Genomic DNA, 10,099 nt, shown 5'->3' on the forward strand with positions numbered 1-10,099 from the left:
TATATATATATATATATATATATATATATATATATATATATATATATATATATATATATATTGATATATATATATATATATATATATATATATATATATATATATATATATATATATATATATATATATATATATATATATATATATATATATATATATATATATATATATATATATATATATATATATATATATATACATATATACATACATACATACATACATACATATACATACATACACATACATACACATACATATACATACACATACATACACAAACATACACACACACACAAACACATATACACATACATACACATACACACACATACATACACATATACACATACATACACATACATACATACACATACATACACATACATACACACACATACACACACATACACACACATACACACACATACACACACATACACACACATACACACACATACACACACATACACACACATACACATACATACACATACATACACATACATACATACACACAAAGTGAACTACCCGGTAATAACCGGGAAATTTGCCATGTTTTCCTCACGCCAGTGAGACTGAAGCATTAGTTGTATGGAGAAAATTAGGAAGGCTTCTTTTATTCCTCAGATTTATGGAAGGAAGGCTTTATGCTGCCGTAATCCTCAGAGAGGTCATAGTTGAAGGCTGCCTTGAGTCACTCAATGTTTCTAGCAGCAGTGGCAACTGTCTATGTCCTACCAAAACCCAGACCAAGAAAGCTGGAACGTGAGTTTTGTGCTTCTCTCGCCCATCGGTGTGGCGCTCTATTTGTAGTTAGGCCTCTCTCTCTGTCTCTGTCTCTCTCTCCTGTTCAGCCACTTCAGAAGAAATTTTTTTTTTTTTTTTTTTTTTTTGTGGAGAACACGAAAGTTCTGTGCGGACAAACGGACCAAAATGCAATACCCTCTCCAAATCCTTCAGCAAGGGTAACAAGCACCTTCCATCAGAAATGATAGCTATCGATACCCGGAGTCAGTATGACAAGTGTACCAGCCATTCCTTATGGTGAACTTTGAAGTCAAATACCATGATGTGGCAGAAAGGTGGAATAAAATAACCATGTCAATGCTGTCTGGGAGCATCAAGCATGGTCCAAGAGGGAGAGGTTGTTAAATGCAGGAGAGGAAGGTTGGGGGGGGGGTGAAGACGAGAAGAAAAAATAAATAAAAACTTGAAAAGAATGGAAGATGTGGCCACTATCCAACCGACAGCCGGCAGATCACACGAGTTAAGCTGAACAACAAAAAAAGTTGGAGTAACAAATATTGAAAGTATTTGAGCATCACTGCACACGAGCAGGTGGAGATCCATTATATTCAGCATTTTTATTACGAGGAAGAAATCAAAGTTGCCCAAATTCAGAGACAACCCATTGGTGTGATTTTAAACACAATTTTTTTGTAACTGGATTTGAATAATTAGAGTATACGGTAGCCTTTTCAAACCTCTTAAATCACCATCTTGAAGAAAGAATTTGGGAGTGGGGGGTGGAGGGGGGAAGAGAAAAAAATACATTTATTAATAAAGAAAAAGTGCAACCATGTCCGAGAACCCATTTGCAGAAGTTAAATCAGAGCAAATTACCAATGCAGTTGAAACAGATAGGTCCAGCAAATTCAGTACAGGAATTTTAAAAGAAAGATTGATGGAATTTCAGACTCATGGTTAAAATATTAGTGGTGTTGTCTGGTACATCTTTACTATTGAAAGTTTCCAAAAAGCCAAAAGTGCAAAGACCATTTTTAAACAAGTCTGCTTCTTGGATACCAATGATAATTATGTGAACATGAGGGTAGCAAGACAGCCAAATCACTTGTACAATGCATTTTATTTCCATTTATACATCCTTGGCAAAAATCAAATCCATGTGAAGCAGCACAAACAGCAAAAAAGTGTTCAGGCTTTCAAACACACAAAACTCATTTGGCTTGAAGTTCAGCTTCCACATTGGTTGTGGTGTCAACTTGGTCAGAAGATTGATCAGAATCAAGCTCGCCCTGGTGCGTTACATCCACAACACGGTTTGAAGTTTTCTGCAAGACAAAATCAAATGCCGTGTCGAGAGCCTTGCGAGCACTGGTTAAATGGACATGGCCGCTCCTTGCAACATGCTGGATCATGACGGCACTCTTCTTGTAGACCTCCCAGCCAGCCTTGCTCGACACAGCAACCAACCGAGGATAAAAGGCAACGGACGATGAGCTTGGGACCGAAACCTCCTCATGGCCTTCTCCTTCTGCAAGGTGCACAGACATTAGTTTCGCCACCAGATAAATGCACTGCATCACAGCAATGCAGCACTGGCTTACCTGACTCATCATGCAGCAAGGATCGTTCCATGTACTGCTCCGCTTGAGAAAGCATAGAGTTTGCGCTAGACAAAACTGCTCGTCCAATCCTCGAGTTGAGCACTGCCTCCGTAGCATCCAATACAACCTGCTTGGATCGCTTCATACCCAATCCAGGAAGATTCCCATGTGGGTCTGGGCACTTCGCAAGGTGATAGACAAGTTCTTCTTTGTAGCAGAGAGTACCTAAGAGGAAATATCCAAACAGCATCAACTATTTTATCAGCTCAAAGGCAGTCACACAGGAACATTATACAATTTATGATGAGTAACAAAAGCAATCAAAGTTTAAATCCTCAATTCAATGGAGACTTTTTTTTTTGCCAGAGGGCAAAAGGGAGACCACCAACCAACCCTGCTTCCTCAAATTTAAAACAATCGTTTGTTTTAAACCATTAAATTTCTGCAAACATTGCACAACTCAAAAAATACAGGAGATTTTTTGTGGAACTGCTGCAAAATAGAACTTCAGGTGAACAAACAAATTCGGTTTATTGAATTTAATGCAACACATGGTGTTAATTCTGAGAATAATGAAAATCTAGCATCATAATTATCCAAAGAAAAAACACCTTGGGGTAATTACATTCCCAACTGACAATGGCCACAATGAAAGGCAACGAAAGCTTGAATGTACAGGTTATAAACAAACACATTTAACCCATAAAGCAAAACGTACACACCAGCTCCCTCAATACCTTGGTCACGTGTTGGTGCATGATGGGAACCTTCGCTTCCACACAATCCAGGCCCTGGCATGCAAGCCCGTCAATAAACTTGACTGCAGAATAGAAGTTGCAATGTACCAACAGCACACAACCTTTAAACCCAGAAAACTCACCAATCCTCTGCAATCTACAACCGAGCACAACTGCGAAAATCCTAAACATTAAAGGAGCAAGTACCATTTTTTTAAAGTCGGGTAAGATTTGGCCTGGGGTTTCGACCAGCGACCTCCCAGACTTTTAGCAGATGTTCCAACCATTACATAGATTCTGGTTGGTGGCAGTGTTAAACACATTCCAACATTTAGCAGCCATAGCATTTCAGCGTTGGTGATCAGTATAGAATTGCTTACTTTGTGGTTGCAGAATCTTGGCGATTGGTTGGATCCCACTGGAGGCAATTGTAGTTACTTGCACAACTCCCTGCTCTGCTGCATTTCCCAGGGAGCAAAGGAAAGGCTTCGACTCTTTCCCTCGCTTGTAAACCCAAACCAACTCGTCCACAGCAGAATTCAGCAAAGGAAGTGAATACAATCTCTGCACTACACTCTACAAATAGGAACAATGAAAGAATTTGGGGTTCACATCAAAGCACTGTTCATAAAGCTGGGACTGGAGGTTCAAATCTCACAATGGCCGAATTTACGAAAGGCGTTCAGAGTTTTGCCAACACGCCTAACCCTCAGTGACAAAAATATTGTTGTATGTGCACAGTTAAATGACCATCAAGATAGCAATTTACAAAGGGAGATTAACAGCAGTTTAGTTGTGTGCAACCAAGTTACGATTCAATGACGTCAAACATTTTGTTCAGCACAGCCAAAAGAGGGGACAATTGTTCATGAGCAATACAAGTCAGTAGAAGTGATGTACGGGCACAAAGAAAAACATCTCGCATGAGATATTTCAATAAAAGGATGGTCGCCCATTTCCCAGAGCACCCAAAAATCCTCTGCCAGGGACCTCCGAAAACTCTGGAGGATGAAGACGAAAGCACACAAACTTGAGTAATACTGAAGGGGATTTCATAAATCCGTAAGATTTGTCGTAAGAGGCGACCAGGGTTGCGTCAGGAAGGGCATCCGGCGTAAAAACCTATGCCAAATCATTATGCGGACAACAAAACGAATTTCCATACCGGATCGGTCGAGGCCCGGGTTACCAACGACTGCCACCGGTACCGGTGGTCAGCAGGGTACCGGTGGAAATTGTGCTACTGCTGGGCGAAGGAGGAGAAGGAGACGGGGAAGGCGAGTCCGGAGGCAGTGGGAGAGGGGGAAGGGTAGAGGTGTGGAGGTGAGAGTTGGAACTCTGAATGTTGGGACGATGACTGGCAAAGGGCGAGAGTTGGCTGATATGATGGAGAGAAGAAAGGTGGACATACTGTGTGTACAAGAGACCAAGTGGATGGGGAGTAAGGCGAGGAGCATTGGAGGTGGTTTCAAACTGTTCTACCATGGTGTGGATGGGAGGAGAAATGGTGTCGGGATAATCCTGAAGGAAGATCATGTCAAGAGGGTATTGGAGGTGAGGAGAGTGTCTGACCGAGTGATGAGTGTGAAGTTGGAAATTGAAGGGGTGATGATGAATGTCATCAGTGCATATGCCCCACATATGGGGTGTGAGATGAATATAAAGAAGATTTCTGGAGTGAGTTAGATGAAGTGGTGGAGAGTGTATCCAAGGATGAAAGAGTGGTGATTGGAGCAGATTTCAATGGACATGTTGGGGAACGGAATAAAGAGGATGAGAAGGTGATGGGGAGGTACGGTCTCAACAAGAGAAATGTGGAAGGGCAAATGGTGGTAGAGTTTGCAAAAAGAATGGAAATGGCAGTGGTAAACACGTATTTCAAGAAGAAGGAGGAACACAGGGTGACATACAAGAGTGGAGGAAAGTGCACACAGGTGGATTACATCTTAAGTAGGAGATGCAACCTGAAAGAGATTAGTGACTAAGGTTGTGGCAGGGGAGAATGTAGCTCGACAGCATCGATTGGTGGTCTGTAGGATGACTTTAGAGGTGAGGTTGAGGAAGAGAGTGAGGGCTGAACCAAGGACCAGATGGTGGAAGCTGAAGGAGGAAGACTGTTGCGTGAAATTTAGGGAGGAGGTGAGACAGGCGTTGGATGGTGGTAAAGATGGGTGGGATGATTGGGCAACGACAGCAGAAGTTGTGAGGGAGATAGCTAGGAAGGTACTTGGTGTGACATCTGGACAGAGGAAGGAAGATAAGGAGACTTGGTGGTGGAATGAGGAAGTACAGGAAAGTATAAGGAAGAAGGGGTTGGCGAAAAAGAAGTGGGATAGTCAGAGAGATGAAGAAAGTCGGCAGGAGTACAAGGAGTGGCGTCGAAAAGCAAAAAGAGGAGGTGGCAAAGGCCAAGGAAAAGGCATATGACGAGCTGTATGAGAAGTTGGATACAAAAGAAGGGGAAAAGGATTTATACCGATTGGCAAGACAGAGGGACCGAGCTGGGAAGGATGTGCTGCAGGTTAGGGTGATAAAGGACGCAAATGGGAATGTGCTGACGAGCGAGGAGAGTGTGTTGAGAAGGTGGATGGAGTACTTTGAGGAGCTGATGAATGGAGAAAATGAGAGAGAGAGAGAGAGAGAGAGAGAGAGAGAGAGAGAGAGAGAGAGAGAGAGAGAGAGAGAGAGAGAGAGAGAGAGAGAGAGAGAGAGAGAGAGAGAGAGAGAGAGAGAGATAGATAGATAGATAGATAGATAGATAGATAGATAGATATAGATATATATATATGGAAATAGTGAATCTGGAAGTGGGGTGGATCAGTAAGGACGAAGTGAGGACTGCTATGAAGAAGATGAAAAGTGGAAAGGCGGTTGGCCCAGATGGTATACCAGTGGAGGCATGGAAGTGCTTAGGAGAGATGGCAGTGGGGTTGTTAACCAGATTGTTTAATAAAGTCTTGGAAAGTGAGAGGATGCCGGAGGAGTGGAGATTAAGTGTACTGGTTCCGATTTTCAAGAATAAGGGTGATGTGCAGAGCTGTGGAAATTACAGAGGGATAAAGTTGTTAAGCCACACCATGAAGTTGTGGGAAAGAGTAGTGGAAGCTCGGTTGAGAGGAGAGGTGACGATCTGTGAGCAGCAATATGGGTTTATGCCAGGAAAGACCACCACTGATGCGATGTTTGCTTTGAGAATGTTGATGGAGAAGTATAGGGAAGGCCAGAAAGAGTAACATTGTGTGTTTGTGGATTTAGAGAAAGCTTATGATAGGGTGCCAAGAGAGGAGTTGTGGAATTGTATGAGGAAGTCTGGAGTGGTGGAGAAGTATGTGAGGACCGTGCAGGATATGTATGAGGACAGTGTGACAGCGGTGAGGTGTGCGGTAGGAATGACGGACTGCACCAAGGATCGACTCAGCCCTTTCCTGTTTGCAATGGTGATGGACAGGTTGACGGACGAGATCAGACTGGAGTCTCCATGGACTATGATGTTCGCGGATGACATCATGATCTGTAGGGAGAGTAGGGAGCAGGCTGAATCGAGCCTTGAGAGGTGGAGGTACGCACTGGAGAGAAGGGGAATGTTAGTCAGTAGGAGTAAGACGGAGTACATGTGCGTAAATGAGAGGGAGGGTGGTGGTATGGTGCGGTTGCAAGGAGTTGAGGTGGGGAAGGTGGATTGGTTTAAATACTTGGGATCAACTGTCCAAAGTAACGGATAGTGTGGGAGAGAAGTGAAAAAGAGAGTGCAGGCAGGATGGAGTGGGTGGAGAAGAGTTTCAGGAGTGATTTGTGACAGAAGGGTAGCTGCAAGAGTGAAGGGGAAAGTAAAGTATATAAGACGGTAGTGAGACCAGCAATGTTGTATGGTTTGGAGGCGGTGGCACTAACAAAAAGACAGGAAGCAGAGCTGGAGGTGGCAGAGTTAAAAGATGCTGCGATTCTTGATGGGAGTGACGAGGATGGATAGGATAAGAAATGAGTATATTAGAGGGACAGCGCAGGTAGGACGGTTTGGAGACAAAGTGAGAGAGGCGAGTTTGAGATGGTTTGGACATGTGCACAGGAGGGAAACGGAGTATATCGGGAGAAGGATGTTGAAGATGGAGCCGCCAGGCAGGAGGAGAAGAGGAAGGCCAAAGAAGAGGTTCATGGATGCGGTGAGGGCGGACATGCGGGTGGTTGGAGTGTCAATGGAAGATGTGGAGGACAGAGCGAAATGGAGACGGTTGGTCCGCTGTGGCGACCCCTAACGGGAGCAAGCCGAAAGAGGAAGAAGATTTCATAAATCCTCAAACTGCCCGATTCCTAGCCTCAAGCCAATTAAGCACTACAATTATCCATAATTACCATCCCATGTAATTGCTTGCTTCAAAGTCAAACATGCCCTCACCGACATTTAAAGTTTTGGGTTTTTTTGTTAAATTTATATACACATTTAAGCCCCTGATGGACTTGCAAATGGTAGCTTATGGACTTGGTCTCAATTTTAGCGTCTAACATCTCAACATGGACAGATTTTATTCACACTTGGCACAAAGACAACACATAGTATACATATGCACACTTTTCACGATGCGATCAAAGATGGCTGACTGCTCGCCATTTTAGTAAAAAAAAAAAAAACTAAAAACCCACCGTCAAACAGGTCCTCAACCATATCACACATACATTTACCTATGTTGAAATTTGGCACACAGAATGAATGGTGGCTCACAGATGCGTGTCTTTGAGATCAGCTCCAAGAATGGCGGACTGGTCATCATTTTGTTAAACATGTCCCCAACCATTCATTAGACATGCATGGTCCAATTTTGTTCAAACTTGACAGACACAGAATGTGATGGCATACCACGTGCACTTTGCTTTATTTTGCGATCTGATCAAAGATGGCTGACTGGCAGCCATTTTAGTTGTACATAAATATGGGCTAGCCCTTTAACTCCGTACAGCATAATTACTGAAACAATGGGGGGGGGGGCTATGACATTTTGTGTCTTGCTTACTTGTTGACCACACATGAAATAACCACAGTCACGACTCACTTTGAACAGGTGATTGCACAATTAGCGATTCTACACACAAACGCTTAAACGACCTTTGTAAATTCAGCCCATATTATTTATAAACTCAAAGGAAATTGGAACGGTACTCTGGAGAGCACATACCTCTACCAGAGCTGAACAGTTTGTGTTTTGTATCTCACAAATAGGCCGGATCTGGAACAAAAAAAAATACAATAATCTAATCGGCTCGTTTTGTCACTTGTACAAACCGAGTCGTCATTAGATTGGTTACTGAATCTAATGCAAGATGACATGGATCAACTTGCGATGAGCGATGCGGTGAATCCCCTCCAACAAGTGTGTGGCACTGCCATTCTATGCAAGTGCATCACTTCAATTGGATGTTGGAGATAGTTGGTGCGGTATTTCACATACGATTCGGCCAGTGCCCTTCGTAAATTGCTATTTAGCTGTGCACGTGCGATGGTTTTAAATCAGCGTTTAAAGGTCAAGCGTGTGTTCAGAAAAATACTCGCTGAACGCCTTTTGTCAATTTGGCCAAGAGTGTTCAGACAAAGTGGGGTGAAGAGGTGAAGGTACTTAAATGTAAAACTAGTTAATTTTTTTTGCATTTATGCTCAATAGCCATCATGTGTACAAATGCAAACAAAATCTGCTGAACGCAATTCGCAAAACGTTCCCCTCTGCAAACCCACGGGTTAGAGCACTTGATGGCAAAGGCTATGAACAGCTCGGGGTATGTTCCCTCGCAAACAACTTGCTCGATTCAAAGCACTCAAATGAAATGGAGTGCTTGGCAACCGTTAACATGGCGGGCTTCATCTAAACAATGTTGTGTGGGCCACCGACAGGTCTACTTGATTCTCTTGCGACAACATTCCTAAACGAATTGAGCTTTTAATCAGGAGCTACAGAATGTGAGGAAGAGGGAAAGATAAATTAATGGAGAATCAGAATAAATCAGAAGGAGCCCCCTACCACTGTGCTGGTGCATTTTGAAGGGGGGAAGGGGGGGGGTAGACAAAATAAAATAACAAGAGACAGACAGGAGAGAGCTGTAATATGGATTTAGCATGTTTGCAGTTATTGAAGCATTAGGATGAATCGTGGAAACAAATGAAATGCAAGTTGTAATAATACCAGTGTACACAAACTGGAGTACACCTCTGAACATTTCATCGGTTGTAGCGTCGCTTTGAATCACTCGATGGAGGTCATTTTTTTTCAACGGAACGAAGCACCTCTCAATCCTCCACTTGCCGAGCAGCTTGCACAGCGATAGCAAGCTGCTTGCTTACGGAACACAAACCCTAGGAACACCAAACATGCTGCACAAAGCTGTATGTACATATTAGGAGTTCCCATGACAGAAGGAAAGGGAGCAAGATCAAAACCTGCAGGAGTTTCAGCATCATCAACGTCATGTTCCCATGGGAACAACACAATCAAATTCAATACAAAGTCGCTGCCACTCGTGACAAAACACACACATACACACACACACACACACACACACACACACACACACACACACACCCACACACACACACACACACACACACACACACACACACACACCAAACCCACCTTGGGACCGACTGATGGGTGAACCTCGACAGCCATTACACAAAAAAATAAATGGGGAACCTGGGGGGGAACCTGGGGGGGAACCTGGGAACCTGGGGGGGAACCTGGGGGGGAACCTGGGGGGAACCTGGGGGGGGCCTGGGGGGAACCTGGGGGGGAACCTGGGGGGGAGCCTAGGGGGAGCCTGGGGGGGGAGCCTTCAGGTAACCAACCAACCAAGCAAAGGAAACTAACATCCCACCTTGTGGCGTTTCTTTTTATAGGTACTGAACTCAAACACGAGCTTCGCTGCATCAATCACACCTGTGCATCCTTTGATCCATAAACACCTGTGCACTTTCAGGTAGGGACGGACTGTCGGTGTTCTGTGTCCTCAGCGAAAAGGGGGTCTTCGCCC

The 10,099-nt window shown here is 43.7% G+C and overlaps 1 pseudogene across 1 annotated transcript; it reads right to left on the reverse strand.

Moving 5' to 3' along the window:
• Nucleotides 1-1,554: 1,554 nt before the first annotated feature.
• On the reverse strand, nt 1,555-9,760 carry LOC147026161 (perilipin-3-like; annotated as a pseudogene). Its single transcript, XR_015057908.1, has 5 exons — nt 9,703-9,760; nt 3,469-3,664; nt 3,089-3,171; nt 2,352-2,576; nt 1,555-2,278 (listed from the first exon to the last, which is right to left on the reverse strand). The product of XR_015057908.1 is annotated as a perilipin-3-like (transcript).
• Nucleotides 9,761-10,099: the final 339 nt, after the last annotated feature.

This window comes from Eptatretus burgeri, chromosome 5 (assembly GCF_056783735.1).
Source record: "Eptatretus burgeri isolate ZD-2024b chromosome 5, Ebu_testis_v1, whole genome shotgun sequence".
Taxonomy (NCBI): Eukaryota; Metazoa; Chordata; class Myxini; order Myxiniformes; family Myxinidae; genus Eptatretus; species Eptatretus burgeri.